The sequence below is a fragment of the Muntiacus reevesi genome, chromosome 1, assembly GCF_963930625.1.
Source record: "Muntiacus reevesi chromosome 1, mMunRee1.1, whole genome shotgun sequence".
NCBI lineage: Eukaryota > Metazoa > Chordata > Mammalia > Artiodactyla > Cervidae > Muntiacus > Muntiacus reevesi.
In genome coordinates, this window is record NC_089249.1 from 145609271 (window position 1) to 145624095 (window position 14825).

General features: G+C 42.1%; 1 protein-coding gene across 7 annotated transcripts in view; it reads right to left on the minus strand.

Moving 5' to 3' along the window:
• The window catches only part of FGGY (FGGY carbohydrate kinase domain containing), a 476938-nt gene that overhangs the window by 225529 nt on the left and 236584 nt on the right, over positions 1-14825 (minus strand). The window lies entirely within an intron of this gene.

A 14825-nucleotide genomic window follows, 5' to 3' on the forward strand; every position in this document is an offset into this window, starting at 1 on the left:
GAGAAGATACTTATAACTCTGGGTTCAGTTCAAAGGCTACCCCTCACACTTCGCAAAAGGACTATGGCAGCTGACATTCTAGGGTTCTCATTACTAGTTGTGTGATCTTGTGTAAGCTGCTGGAGTTGATGTGACGATCATACAAGTAGACTGCTGCTGCTGCTGCTAAGTCGCTTCAGTCGTGTCCGACTCTGTGCGACCCCACAGATGGCAGCCCACCAGGCTCTGCCATCCCTGGGATTCTCCAAGCAAGAACACTACCTAGGACATTACTGCCATGCTGAAGTTATTAAAAGAATTTTAGTATCTTGTCTTTCCATTGTCTTACAGTTTCTCCTGAAAGAGACTTCTCCCTTTTCCAAATTCCTATAGAACTTAGTCCTCAGGCTAAGAACTTCTTTACATCGCTGATTTTGCCACACTAACTATTAATAGCATAGTGTTTATCATGTTTATAGGCAAAAACATTAACTGAAGTATATACTTACTGGGTTAAGTGCTGGGCTCTGAAGTTACAGAGATGAATATGACCAGATTCATTGCCCACAAGAAGCTCACAGTCTAAGTAGGGGACAGTAATATAATCATCTATTTAAATATCTAAATGTTATTCTCTATGTGCTACATTTAGAGATATGCACACAGGGAAAGAATTATTATCCCACATGCATTAGGCTGGGCAATAAGGCTACACCACAGTAAACCAGACAATGTGTGAATAAGACACATATTATTCAAGAATATTTAATGTGTTTCACAGAATTGAATTGTGTGGGTTTTTCTTTACAAGTTTCAGTGGTGAGAGGCCTGAATATAAAAGGTGTGTGGAGTCTTCACTCATGTTACTGATACTGGTGGCAGAGTCGCCCGCCCTCCCCACCGCAGTTTTCACAGTGGTGAGTCACAAGGCTGGCACACTTTTAACTCACTAGGCTAAATTCAGCCCAGGAACCTGCAATAACACAGCTCAACAGCCGAACACAATCTCTTTAAACAGAATACAAGGACCTCAGCTTTCCCTAGACCTGAACATTTGATTCAAAGATTCTCCATGTTTTCCCTTTTTTCAACATTAAAAAAAAAATTGTCTAAGGTTAACTCAGTAAACACAGGCTTGGGTGAATCTATCTGATGGTAAGGACAGGAGACGCAGAGTCAGACAGACAGACCTTCCAGGTTCTCTTCTCACCCCACCCACACGCCTGAACCGAAGCGAGTCTCATTTTGACCTTTACAGGGGTGGGAAGAACCTACATAGCCAGAGTTGTAAGAATTGTCAAGGTAAACACTTATGCGGTGCCCAACTCATGGTAAGCATACCAGATTGGAAGAGCTCTTTATTGCTCTACTTTTCAAATAAAAAAATTTTAAATGCAGTCTTTCAATTAGCCTGGGCTCAATTTTGTTCTTTCTGGATTATAAACAGATAACTTTCACTGGAACCAACTTGAGTTCTGACCATCCCTTGCATATCTTTTAAGGTGCTGGTGGTGAAGTTCATTAGTATCATGTGGGGACTGGATACAAGGCAGATGTTTAGGCCACAGTCAAACCTACTATTCAGTATCTATGGTAGTGGTGGTTGTGGGAACCCAGTACTCTGCATTTTAATTAATTCCTTGATTGACTCTGCATATTCAAACCACTACAATAAGTAAATAAGATCAGGAATCAGATGTACAAACAAATGAAAACTTATGTCATTCTATGTTCAAATTAAAATATTTGTTTTTTTTTTATTATCTGGATTATGATTTCAATTTACTATAGACAATTGGAAATAATGTAAATGACTTATTTTCTCATATTGCTCCTCTGTGTATTTTCCATTTTCAGTCTCCAGTAAATAATAATTTCTAAACAAAATGAGAACAGAGGGAAGCTATGTGGAACATTTATATTGCCACCAAAAAAATGAAGATGGAATATTGAGAAGTATGGGAATAGAAATCCTTAAGGACTGTGGGAGAGAAGAACATTCAGCATCTCAGACTACAGTGAGCATGGGCAGACTTTGTACATTTTCTGTTTGGATTTGAAGAAAGAGATGACAGGACCAGAGATAAAACTTCTCTCATAAAGACAGTGGCCAAGATCAGGGTGGGTACAAGACAGTGAAAAGTATCACTGCCACCTTCAGACCTGACGGATGAGAAACAATGATGCTGAGATATGGAAGTCAGAGATGGGGAAATGCATTTCCTCTTCCAGCTACACTTCTGTAGGTTGGGAAGTGATGCTGCAAAAGAAGAGTGCAAAGCCCTGGCAGAAAAAAGTAGGTTATTTCTGAATTCAGGACCTGGGAGAACAAATATCTGCTTCATTCCCTTGAAGTAAATTTTTGTTTTAAGCTTAAATAGAGATGACATTATTTATTATTTTTTTTTACTGCTCTATTTCTTTTGGACTATCATCCATTGGTATTACAAACCATAGACGTACTCCCAAGACGAATGTCTCCTGTAGAGCACTTGACATAGTTGTCACATGACAATCAGTGCTGAGGAAGCTACTTGAACAGATATGGTTGATCCAACTTAATTTTAGCATCCAGTCTCCTAGACTTGGAATTCAGGGCTTTTTACATTTGAGCTTCTGACCTGGAAGCCCTTAACACTTAAGGGCTCACCATGTGTTAGGAGAAGGTGTCTACACAATTCGAGAGGATCATCTCCATTTATAGAAAAGAACTGTGAGGCATAGAGCAGCTACGTAACTTGTTAAAAACCAATGGCAAAGCTGGGAGCTCAGAACCCACACTGTGGTACATGGCTTCTGCTTTCCGGGCCATCTCTCACTGTTCCCCTCACAGATGAACTGCAGGCTCGCCATACTGAAAGGATCCCTGATGGAGTCAGGCCTTATCACACTCAGAAATTTTTCACATTCTGTTCCAGCCTCTTGAAATGCTTATCCCATTTCCACCTCCTAAGTGATGCTTCTCTCGCTTGTCCTGGCAGAGGTGGTTGATCTATTCCCTGGACTCTTGTGACACTTCCCTTTCATCTGGGAAAAGCAGGGTGCAGCTTCCAATGAGATTTTCCTGATGACAGGTCTGCCTTGTCTACCAGCTGCTAAGCTCCTCTAGAGAAAGGACTGGGTCATCTTCACCCTGGTAGCCCCAGTTTCCTGTATGGCATCTGAGGGCCAAGTATGGGCCTAATACATATTTGCTGACTGAATTAATTGCTACTTGCTTCTTAAACCACAAAATGTTCCCTCACTCCACTAAGGTCTGTTTCCTCAAATGTCACCACTCTGGATTAAACTTTCCAGAACTCTCTGTACTGGCAGCAACTGCTGGCACTCTGCATTGCTTTATACAGACCTGATCTTTCTAACACGTAGCAGTACCTGATAAAGACACATGAATGTATATATGCATATACACATAAACCCACACATATACTATGCTCAAGTGTATGTGTGTGGGTATACTGGCACACGCATATGTACACACAAACATATATACAAACATTCAGCCAAACATACATATTTAAGAGCATGGAGATATAGGTACATTTGTACATGTGTATGCACAAACACAACATGTATACATACATGCAGACAGAAGTGTGTAACAAATGAAAACATATGGACTCACATAAGCACATGCATGAACATGTCCATCCATATGTATGTGTGTGCATGTGCATGTATGCATTCAGCACATATAAAATATACACACATATGTGAGGTTATGAACACTTCAAGCAGGATAGAACATCCTCAGCAAATAGAAGTTCTTACAGAGTAGAAACTTGTTTCTATTCAATACCATATCTAACACTCCTATAATAATACATGGCACATAAAAGGAAGATATCACATATTTATTAAATAAAGGAATGAAACTTTGAATTTCTCTTGCCAACTGCTATCATTCATAATGTAAATCTGTTGAGATCCCACTGCTCACACATAAATATACAGACACTGTTCTAAGTGCTTTACAAATACCAGTTCATTTATTCTTCAAACAACTCTACGAGGTAGGTGTGATTTTTATTCCCATTTTACAGGAGGAAAAACTGACGGATGGAGTGTCAAGCGACTTCCCAAGGTCACATAGACAGCAAGTAGAATCAGGATTTGAACCCATTCAGTTCAGTCGCTCATCGTGTCTGACTCTTTGCAACCCCATGGACTACAGCATGCCAGGTCTCCCTGTCCATCAACAACTCCCGGAGTTTACTCAAGCTCATGTCCATTGAGTCAGTGATGCCATCCAACCAACTCATCCTCTGTCATCCCTTTCTTCCCCCGCTTTCAATCTTTCCTAGCATCAGGGTCTGTTCAAACAAGTCAGTTCTTCGCATCAGGTGGCCAAATTATTGGAGTTTCGGCTTCAACATCAGTCCTTCCAATGAATATTCAGGACTGATTTCCTTTAGGATGGACTGGCTGGATCTCCTTGCAGTCCAAGGGACTCTCAAGAGTCTTCTCCAACACCACAGTTCAAAAGCATCAATTCTTCGGCACTCAGTTTTCTTTATAGTCCAACTCTCACATCCATACGTGACTACTGGAAAAACCATAGCTGTGACTAGACGGACCTGTGCTGGCAAGGTAAGGTCTCTGTTTTTTAATATACTCTCTAGGTTGCTCATAACTTTTCTTCAAAGGAGTAAGTGTCTTTTAATTTCATGGCTGCAGTCACCATCTGCAGTGATTTTGGAGCCCCCAAAAATAAAACCTGTCACTGTTTCCACTGTTTCCCCATCTATTTGCCATGAAGTGATGGGACCGGATGCCATGATCTTAAGTTTTCTGAATGTTGAGCTTTAAGCCAACTTTTTCACTCTCCTCTTTCACTTTCATCAAGAGGCTCTTTAGTTCTTCTTCACTTTCTGCCATAAGGGTGGTGTCATCTGCATATCTGAGGTTATTGATATTTCTCCCAGCAATCTTGATTCCAGCTTGTGCTTCACCCAGCCCAGTGTTTCTCATGATGTACTCTGCATAGAAGTTAAATAAGCAGAGTAACAATATACAGCCTTGATGTACTCCTTTCCCAATTTGGAACCAATTGGTTCCAAATTGACTCTGTTGTTCCATGTCCAGTTCTAACTGTTGCTTTCTGACCTGGATACAGGTTTCTCAAGAGGCAGGTCAGATGATCTGGTGTTCCCATCTCTTTCAGAATTTTCCACAGTTTATTGTGATTCACACAGTCAAAGGCTTTGGCATAGTCAATAAAGCAGAAATAGATGTTTTTCTGGAACTCTCTTGCTTTTTTGATATTCCAACGGATGCTGGCAATTTGATCTCTGGTTCCTCTGCCTTTTCTAAAATCAGCTTGAACATCTGCAAGTTCACGGTTCACGTATTGTTGAAGCCTGGCTTGGAGAATTTTGAGTGTTACTTTACTAGCGTGTGAGATGAGTACAATTGTGCGGTAGTTTGAGCATTCTTTGGCATTGCCTTTCCTTGGGACTGGAATGAAAACTGACCTTTTCCAGTCCTGTGGCCACTGCTGAGTTTTCCAAATTTGCTCACATATTAAGTGCAGCACTTTCACAGCATCATCTTTTAGGATTTTAAATAGCTCAACTGGAATTCCATCACTTCCACTAGCTTTGTTCGTAGTGATGCTTCCTAAAGCCCACTTGACTTCGTATTCCAGGATGTCTGGCTCTAGGTGAGTGGTCACACCATCGTGATTATCTGGGTCATGACGACATTTTTTGTACAGTTCTTCTGTGTCTTCTTGCCACCTCTTCTTAATACCTTCTGCTTCTGTTAGGTCCATACCATTTCTGATTCATTTGAATCAGTTATGTCTAAGAAGACATAAGACATAAGAAGACATTGCTGCCTTGTGTTACCTCAAGAGTTTTCATTTTCATTGTCTTCAGAAATCAAATTCTTACATCAGAATCATAGCAGAGAACATGATAAAATTAGAGTTATCAAGGTGGGTGGGGCAGATGCTACTAAAAGATCTTACTAGAGACTAATGCAATTTTTCGATATTCCAAAAAATTTTTTTCCTTAGTTTCTCTAGACATTTATACTGGTTGCAGGGTGCCAGGAGGTGATTCTCAAGATTCCCAGTGTAGGAAAAAATTTTTTCTTTCCTCTTCACCTTTTATTATGACTCATATGAATGCTTAGTTAAGAGAAAATTGAAAACAAGGAAATTCAGCAGGCCCGTGGAGAGATGATAAGGAAGCAGCCAGCAGTTCAGATGTGAGGCTGCCGCCACTGAGCAATAACTGGAGATGTTCATTTTCCCACCAACAGCTGCGGATGTGCAAGCCCCAAAGTAAACATTAGCACTTGGGGATATTATATGGATGTGGAGCACCATGTGTTGAGTTTCTGTGCCATGAAAAACAGTGGACCTGTTGGGTAAGCCTACTCACACAGTCAGTGACGCAAGTGCAATCTTAGACCTCAGGCCCCCAAACAAACACTTTTCCAGCAGTCTTCTACCTTTTGAACTTGGAGTGGGAAGTCCTCCTAACAGGTGGTGGCAGAGTCAGAACCCGGGACCGGGTTATTCTGCGTGTCTTTGTTTTTGTTTCCAAGTTCAGCAAAGGAAAACAACAGCTCATGTTTTCAGTCACATATTAATACATGAGCGAATAAGTCGAGCCTCCTGGTTAAAAATTCCCTCTGGATACCAGATACGTTTCTGAAGCTGATGAGCTGGTCACAGATTTACTTGAAATCAGGGTCTCAGAGCCCAGGAACTCACACTGAGTCAAGGCACTCTGCTCTATTTAGGAGGAAGCACTTTCTCCATTGTTTGATGAAAAGTCTTCACCAAAGGGGAGAGAGAGATCAGTATCACAGTCTTGAATACAATCCTTCCTCACCCTGTGTCCCTAAGCAAATTCCTTCACCTGCTGGAGTGTCTGTTTGCTCAACCATTCATGGAGGTAAAAATACCATGATGGTGGTTAGAACAGCAAGTCACTACACAAATAAGTTTAGTGTCAACATTCATTTCAATATTAATAAAAAAAAATCAATGAAATTTTATCAACTTTAGTATTACTGATCTCTCCAGCATGCAGTCAAAAAATAGCCAGCCTGGTCAATAAGCCTGGTGTTAATTCCCCATAACTGGGAGAACCCCAGAAATTTGTGCTGTGCTTACATTTTATTAAGTCCTTTCTCCACTCTGTGCCTCAACTCTCTCATCCATAAAATGGATTTAGAAACACACCTACCTGAAGAATGTTAAATATTACAGAAGCTCTATCTTCTGCTTTAGATATAGACATATGTTTGTGTAACTGCAGGCTAATGTAAGTAAAGGCATAGATATATCTAGGCAGACAAAAATATTCTTGCAGGGCAAGCAGGAGAAAATTTATAGACTCTGGAGTTAGAAAGACTTGGACCTAGGGTCCAACTTTATCATTTATTGAAATGCCATGCTGAACAAGCTTTTAAACCTTGATATCCTTGTATATCAAATACAGAAAACAATGGTATGTCCCAGCATAGTTGTGAGTTGATGACACTGACTATTTAAGAGCACAAAGCTGGGCACAGAATGAAACAAAAAAATAACTGCTTTGAACTTCCCAGAAGGACCTTGAATGCCAGGTGCTGTTATTACGACCAGCTTTTAAGGGAGACTGTGATGACAAAATGGAAGAGACTTGCTCATGTGTGGCTTAGAACAACTAGTTTACCTATTTGATGGCCACCTAGGATCCTAATTACAGTCTTTAAATAGGATATGATGTGTACAATGAATTAACAACGTATATGCACGTGCAGGGATTTACCAGCACATATACACATACATGCAGTGCATACACAGTTGCATACACATATACTCATGTAAGCAGCTGTGTTGAGTATACCTGCTTCTCACCTCCTCTTATTTTCTACAACCGGTAAGCATCCCCAGATACCCAAAACCATTCCCCCTTCCTAATTTGGAGATAGTGTGGAAGAATGGAGGCAGAGCCCCTGACCAATACATTCGCAGGCTCAGTTTCTAACTCCAACCCTGATGGTAATGAGAGGGGCAACCCTGATGACTCACTGTTTTTCTGGGCTTTGGTTTTCTCATTTTCATATTGAAGAATTTGATACAGAAAGTCTTTGAGCAAACTTTCAGTTCTGAAGCCTATGATCATTCATTATCCAAACAGCAGCATGTGTATCAAATAAAGAAACCACCATTTCAGGGTAGGCTCATGGCTGTACACCCTGCGTTGTGCAGTGGAGAAGGGTAGGGCACGGGAGCTGGCTGCAGCCCCAGGGGTCCACATTTCTCCCGGATTTCTGGCCACAGGAAAGACTGGTCTCTCAGCTATGGCCCATCCCTCACAATCCAGAGCACAGTGTTCCAGGAAAGCCCTGGGGCCTGGGGGCAGGAAACCCAAAGCTGTCTTGCCCCCCCCTTCTCCCCTCTCTGCCCCTCAACAAGTCTCACGCAGCTGATCTGGTATCAGGCAGCAGTGGTTCTCATTAAACCAAACCTCATCCTGAAACAACAGTCTTAAAAATCACACAAACTCCTCCTCCCCCTTCTGATTCACATCCAGTAACTCCCAGAGTCACCCTCACTCTATCTGTTTGGGTACTGACACTGCTTTTCTCCTAGATTTGCCAGCAAGACTTTATCTGCTCTTCTAATCCCCTCCATTCCTCACAGAAGGTCTGCCTCTTTGGATCCACCTTTGCTTTCTCACTGGATACACTCCTTCCTGCCTCCAGCTCTCGATCTGCTAGGCCTGGCTCCTTCTTAGCACCGTCCTGGGTTGGTCAGACCTGTCTGCCTGAAAGCTGCACGTCCCTTCTGCTTCTCACCTGTGTGCTCAGTGCCAACTTGTCCTGCAGGCCTTCTCCTCTGGGCACCAGGTGACACCTTCCATCCTCTAATAATTTTTCTGGACCCACCTCATATACTCAGGCTCAGGATCCTTGGTGGGCAGGCCATAAATATTTACATTTTTTTTAATGCTCCAATACCTGGATTTACCAATTCTTGTTTTGGATCTTTCAAAATCCTCTCACTTTTACTATGTTAACTAACTCACTGATACGCGGAGGACTGACTCTGTGGGTTCTATGCTGAATGATGGGTAGAAAAAACATGATATGGTATAAAAAATGGAAAAGGTCAAAGTGTGGCAGAAACACAGGGAGGGAGTGATTCTTGGTTTCTAAGAATGAGGTTAAGTTTGGAGACATCTCCATGGTGGAAGTGACACTTAGACTGATTTCTCATGTATGAGTAGGACTGTGGAAGTGGGGAGGAGGGAAGCACCCCAAACAGAGCAAACAACACAAGCAAAGGCCAGAGGGCAAGTGTATCTGATGTGTTGAAAGGAGGACAAGTGGTCTAGTGTTAGACTTTGGGTAAGACAGAAGGGGTGGGAGTCATCTTAAACTCCCTATTCAGAAGTCTTCAGTTTCTTATTTCACAACTAGTTTCACTGAAGAGTTAATTTCAGAAAGAACATTTTGACCAAGTACTAACATATCACTAAGACAGTTAATTGGAGCTGCTTCCTGGTTTCTACGGAAAAAAAAAAAAAAAACCACCTGAATTGATGAAGGGAAATAATATCACTGGAAGGGTGTCAGTTAAAAGTAGGACTCCTCATCCCCGGCACTATTGTCACCTGAGGCTGGATAACTTTCCCTTGCAGGGCTGTCCTGAGTGCTGCAGGGCATTTAGCAGCATTCTTGGCCTCTACCCACCACATGCCATACCAGTTCCTCTTTTCCAAATGACAATCAAAAAAAAACGTCTCCAGAAATGGCCAAATGTCCCAAGGGAGTGAGGCTGAGGAGTTAAAATCACCCCTGGCTGAGAACCACTGAGATAAAGAAAAAGATCATTGAGCTCTGAAGTCAGTCTCGGGTCTACATCTTGCCATGATACTAGCTATGTGATGGTGGAGATGTTACTCTTTCTGCCTTCAGCTTCCTCGTGTATAGAATGGGAAATAACTTCTGCCTTGTAGGATCATCATGAGAACCAACAGATAAAAGTACGTGAAGTGTCAGCCACAGTACTTGGCACATGGAAGGCAAGTAAGAAACACTCACAGTAACAGTGGCACCGATAAGAATAGTGGTTCTTATTTTACTAATGATATTGTTGTTGTTGTTTTTAGGAATAAAATCTCACTGAAGTTTGAAAGTTTCAACAACTAAATAAGTTCCATTTTATCAAGAAGCAAGTGTGTCCAAAGTCACTTCAGCGACCTAAGGACTATAGCCTGCTTGGCTCCTCTGTCCATGGGATTCTTCAGACAACAATACTGGAGTGGGTTGCCATTTCCTTCTCCAGGGGATGTTCCTGACCCAGGGATTGAACATGCATCTCTTATTATGTCTCCTGCATTGACAGGCGGGTTCTTTACCACTAGCCCCACCTGGGAAGCCCGAGAAGAAATTATAGGGCAGGAAATGTTTCAATTACATTACAGACATCACTTGCTCTAAGAATCCTTTTACAATTCTTCAAGTCTCAATTTTGGGCCCATTCCATATTTTCCCAAAGCCTTATATACTTGGATGTATAATTGTGTTGTGTATTTAATGTTTATTTTCACTACGAGTAGATACAAGTACACAAAAGTTTAGTTCTCTCTCATATTTACCTTAGACCCCCATCAACTAGTAGAGTAAGTCATCAATAAATAGTTATCAAAATAATTTCTTTTTTTGATATTTGCTACTTTCTCATGTGCTATTCTTTAACTTTTTGTTTTATATTGGAGTATAATTGAGGTCAAATGCAAGCCTAGGCAAGATCATACTGTAACAAACATGCATTCTATAAGGCACAGTGATTAGAAATGTGGAATCAGATAGCGTGGGTTTAAATCACGCATTTACCACTTGTTAATCATGTGACTTTAGGTAAGTTAGGTAGTCTTTGTGAGCCTCATTGTTTTATTTAATAAAGGAAACAAAATAATAGTGTGTATAAGGATGCTCTGAGAATCAGTATGGCTTCTAGAGTACCGACAATGGTGAGATGTAAAGCTGGCAAGTTTTATTGCTCACTGGAATAAACCATGTTTTTTCTCTAAGAAGGCACTGAACCAGAAGTGCTTTTTGCAAGATGGGCTAAACCAATTCTTCTGCAAAAAGAAAAGGAGGAAGGAAGTGGAGAGCAGAGGGGAAGGGATGGGAGGAGAGGGAGAAATGAAAAATTCTCATTTTGGTTTGATTCTGCAACTTGAGTGATTTAAGCCAATTCAATATGTGGCCTAGATGAGCAATTTAAACCAAATCAACATCTGGCAAAGAAACAAGTATCTGGAATCAGAGGAATGACAAACCAAGGCACTATATTTGCTCCCGGTCAACACCCGCTAAAGTGATGGAGCACAAAGGACAGGAGTCTCCAGACTTCCCAGACTGGATCAGGGAGTGCTCAACACAACCCTTTGCCTCGTGCAGACTTGAGCCAGGTACACCGACTGTGCAGGGACAGTTTCCTCTGTAATTGGAGGTTACCCTGTTTCTCAGCTGAGCATCCATCCCTCATGGAGGGGATGCCATCCACTCCCTCATTCACCAAATATGCACGGTGTTAACCATCCTCCACATGCAAAGCACTGTGCTGGTTGCTGGAATATAAGAATGAAACAGCACAGGGCTTACTCTCAAGAGTCCACAAACTCAGAAATGAGACAAATGAGACATCACACACAAACCTGGGTGATGTGCACAGTAATGGAGGCAAGTCTCAGACATCATGGGAGGGAGAGAAAGGACATCTTAAGTCAGCTTAGCGGAGTCAGGGAAGGCCCGCTGAGGAGATGGCCTGCCTTCAAGATGTGCAGGACAATCAGAAGTTGAACTGGTAGAGAAGAAAAACTGGGGGGAGAGGGCCAGAGACAAGAATCAGGTTGTTATTGCCTTTCAGGACAGCTGCGCTGCCAGAGCCAAGCACAGACCTGGAACCAAGTTAATACTATTTTTGTAAGCGTGAAAAATATCAACAGCAGGAGCCTTGGCCAGAACCACCCCCAGGAAGAGCAAACAAAACCAGTCCTCTCTTCTGGCTGTCTGCTGGAGCACTTACTAACCGGCACCTTACGTATGAAATGTCCTTTTATCTTTGGTTTTTATTCCCACCGAGTTCTTCCTCGTCTTTTTCCAGAACTGGAAAAAGCAGGAGTTGAGTGGCGCTTGCGTCTTTGATCTTTATCCTCCTGTTCCCAGGCTTCCCCAGAGACTGAGAGTCCAGGAGCCTTTCTCCAAAGCAGAATGTTGAGTCCTTCTGCCAGTCAGAATGTAGGATCTGAGGCAGGTCACACCAGGTCGGCACTTGAAGGAACCGTAATTGTTCGGGGCTTGTGTGAGGCCTGGATGACATCCAATTCCAAAGCCAGATTCTTAACCTGACTCTTGGCAATCTCTCAGCATGGAGTTCATCTAATCAGATCTTGAGGTTGTTTCTGACCTCAACCTAAACAGAATCTTAAAAGTAGGGAACCCTGCATTCCATGAAAGAGTTTTGGGGAAGGAAATACAGGGTAGAGATTCAAGGAAGGCAGATGACGTCCAGAAGCATGGGTGGGGTTCTTCTCCAACTGCCTATGCAAAGGGAAGATAATGCTCCTGGATAATAACTAAGAGAACTTCCTTTAATAAGGCTCCTACTTTGTGTCAGGCACTGTGATTCCAGAGTGAGAAAAATCAAAGGAAAATACCTCACTATTGCATGCCTGCTATGTGCCAGATGCTAAGCCATCTGCTCTAATTGTGTTCATCCTAACATATCAATGAGAAGAGCACTGCTATCTCCTACTGCAGGAGGGAAAATTCAGAAGTATGAAGAGGTATGATATTTGACTTTGACTCAAGGTACACAGGTAGAGAGAATATAAACATTTAAATCCAGATCTTCAAACTCCATGTTCAGAGCCCTGATTACAGCATCACAAGACATCTCAGGGGTTGGTTGTCTCACACCAGTACCATTAAGTCACAAACACGCAGGCCAGGGGAGAACAACTAAAAGGTTTGGGACACTGGCTGCTCAGTTCACTGCTGGTAATATCCAGTGCCTGGACCAGCTGGTGTTCAGTCACTACATTGTGTCCAACTCTTTGTGACCCCATGGACTGCAGCCCAACAGGCTCCTCTATCCATGAAATTCTTTAGGCAGGAATACAGGAGTGCATCTCCATTTCCTTCTCCAGTAAGCACCAGGTTTGCAAGCTTTCAATACATATCCTTAGTAACTACATGCTTGGATGGGTGAATGAGTTTTTAAGACATCTGAGTGTCTCTTCTCCTCCCATCCTGAAAGGAGCATAGGCAGGCTGGGAAACAAGAGGGAATATTTGCTTCCAGGGCTCGTTTCTTTCCGAGACATTCTAACTCTAAACTGGCTATGAGGTAAAGAGGAGAGATGGAGGTAGAAGAAGGATAAAACTTGATCAAAACTGCTAAACAGGTCACCTTCCTAGGCACTCCTTAGCCACTTTTGGCCCCTAAGCTTAACCCTTTAAGAATGCAAGGTCCTGTCCTCTCTTTCTGCTTAAAAAACTTACTTTTGGAAAACAAAGGGGGAAACATTAATGTAAGTGCATTTGTGTTTTAAAAGCAACAAAAACATCTGGGTCAAAGCTTCTAAATAAACAGCTGAGAAAAGAAGAGAAACTAAAGGCAAAGTTTAGACACATATGAATGCAGAGTTACAAAGAATAGCAAGCAGAGATAAGAAAGCCTTCCTCAGTGATCAATGCAAAGAAACAGAGGAAAACAACAGAATGGGAAAGACTAGAGGTCTCTTCAAGGAAATTAGAGATGTCAAGGGAAAATTTCATGCAAAGATCGGCTCAATAAGGACAGAAATGGTATGGACCTAACAGAAGCAGAGATATTAAGAAGAAGTGGCAAGAATACACAGAGGAAGAATTATACAAAAAAGATCTTCATGACCCAGAGAACCACAGTGGTATGATCACTCACCTAGAGTCAGACATCCTGGAATGTGAAGTCAAGTGGGCCTTAGGAAGCATCACTATGAACAAAGCTAATGGAGGTGACAGAATTCCAGTTGAGCTATTTCAAATCCTAAAAGATGATGCTGTGAAAGTGCTACACTCAATATGCCAGCAGATTTGGAAAACTCACTTCCCTGGTGGCTCAGATGGTAAAGCGTCTGCCTACAATGTGGGAGACCTGGGTTCGATCCCTGGGTTGGGAATATCCCCTGGAGAAGGAAATGCAACCCATTCCAGTAGTCTTGCCTGGAAAATCCCATGGACAGAGGAGCTTGGTAGGCTACAGTTCATGGGGTTGCAAAGAGTCGGACACAACTGTGTGACTTCACTTCACTTCACTTCACTTCCTCAGCAGTGGCCACAGGGCTGGAAAAGGTCAGTTTTCATTCCAATCCCAAAGAAAGGCAATGCCAAAGAATGGTCCAATTACCACACAATTGCACTCATCTCACATGCTAGCAAAGTAATGCTCAAAAGTTTCCAAGCCAGGCTTCAACAGTACATGAACCATGAACTTCCAGATGTTCAAACTGGTTTTAGAAAAGCCAGAAGAACCAGAGATCAAATTGCCAACATTCATTGGATCATTGAAAAAGCAAGAGAGTTCCAGAAAAACATATACTTCTGCTTTATTGACTATGCCAAAGCCTTTGACTGTGGATCACAACAAACTGTGGAAAAATCTGAGAGATGGGAATACCAAACCACCTTACCTGCCTCCTGAGAAATCTGTACATAGGTAAAAAGCAATAGTTAGAACTGGACATGGAACAACAGACTGGTTCCAAATTGGGAAAGGAGTACGTCAAGGCTGCATATTGTCACCCTGCTTATTTAACTTATATGCAGAGTACATCATGAGAAACTCTG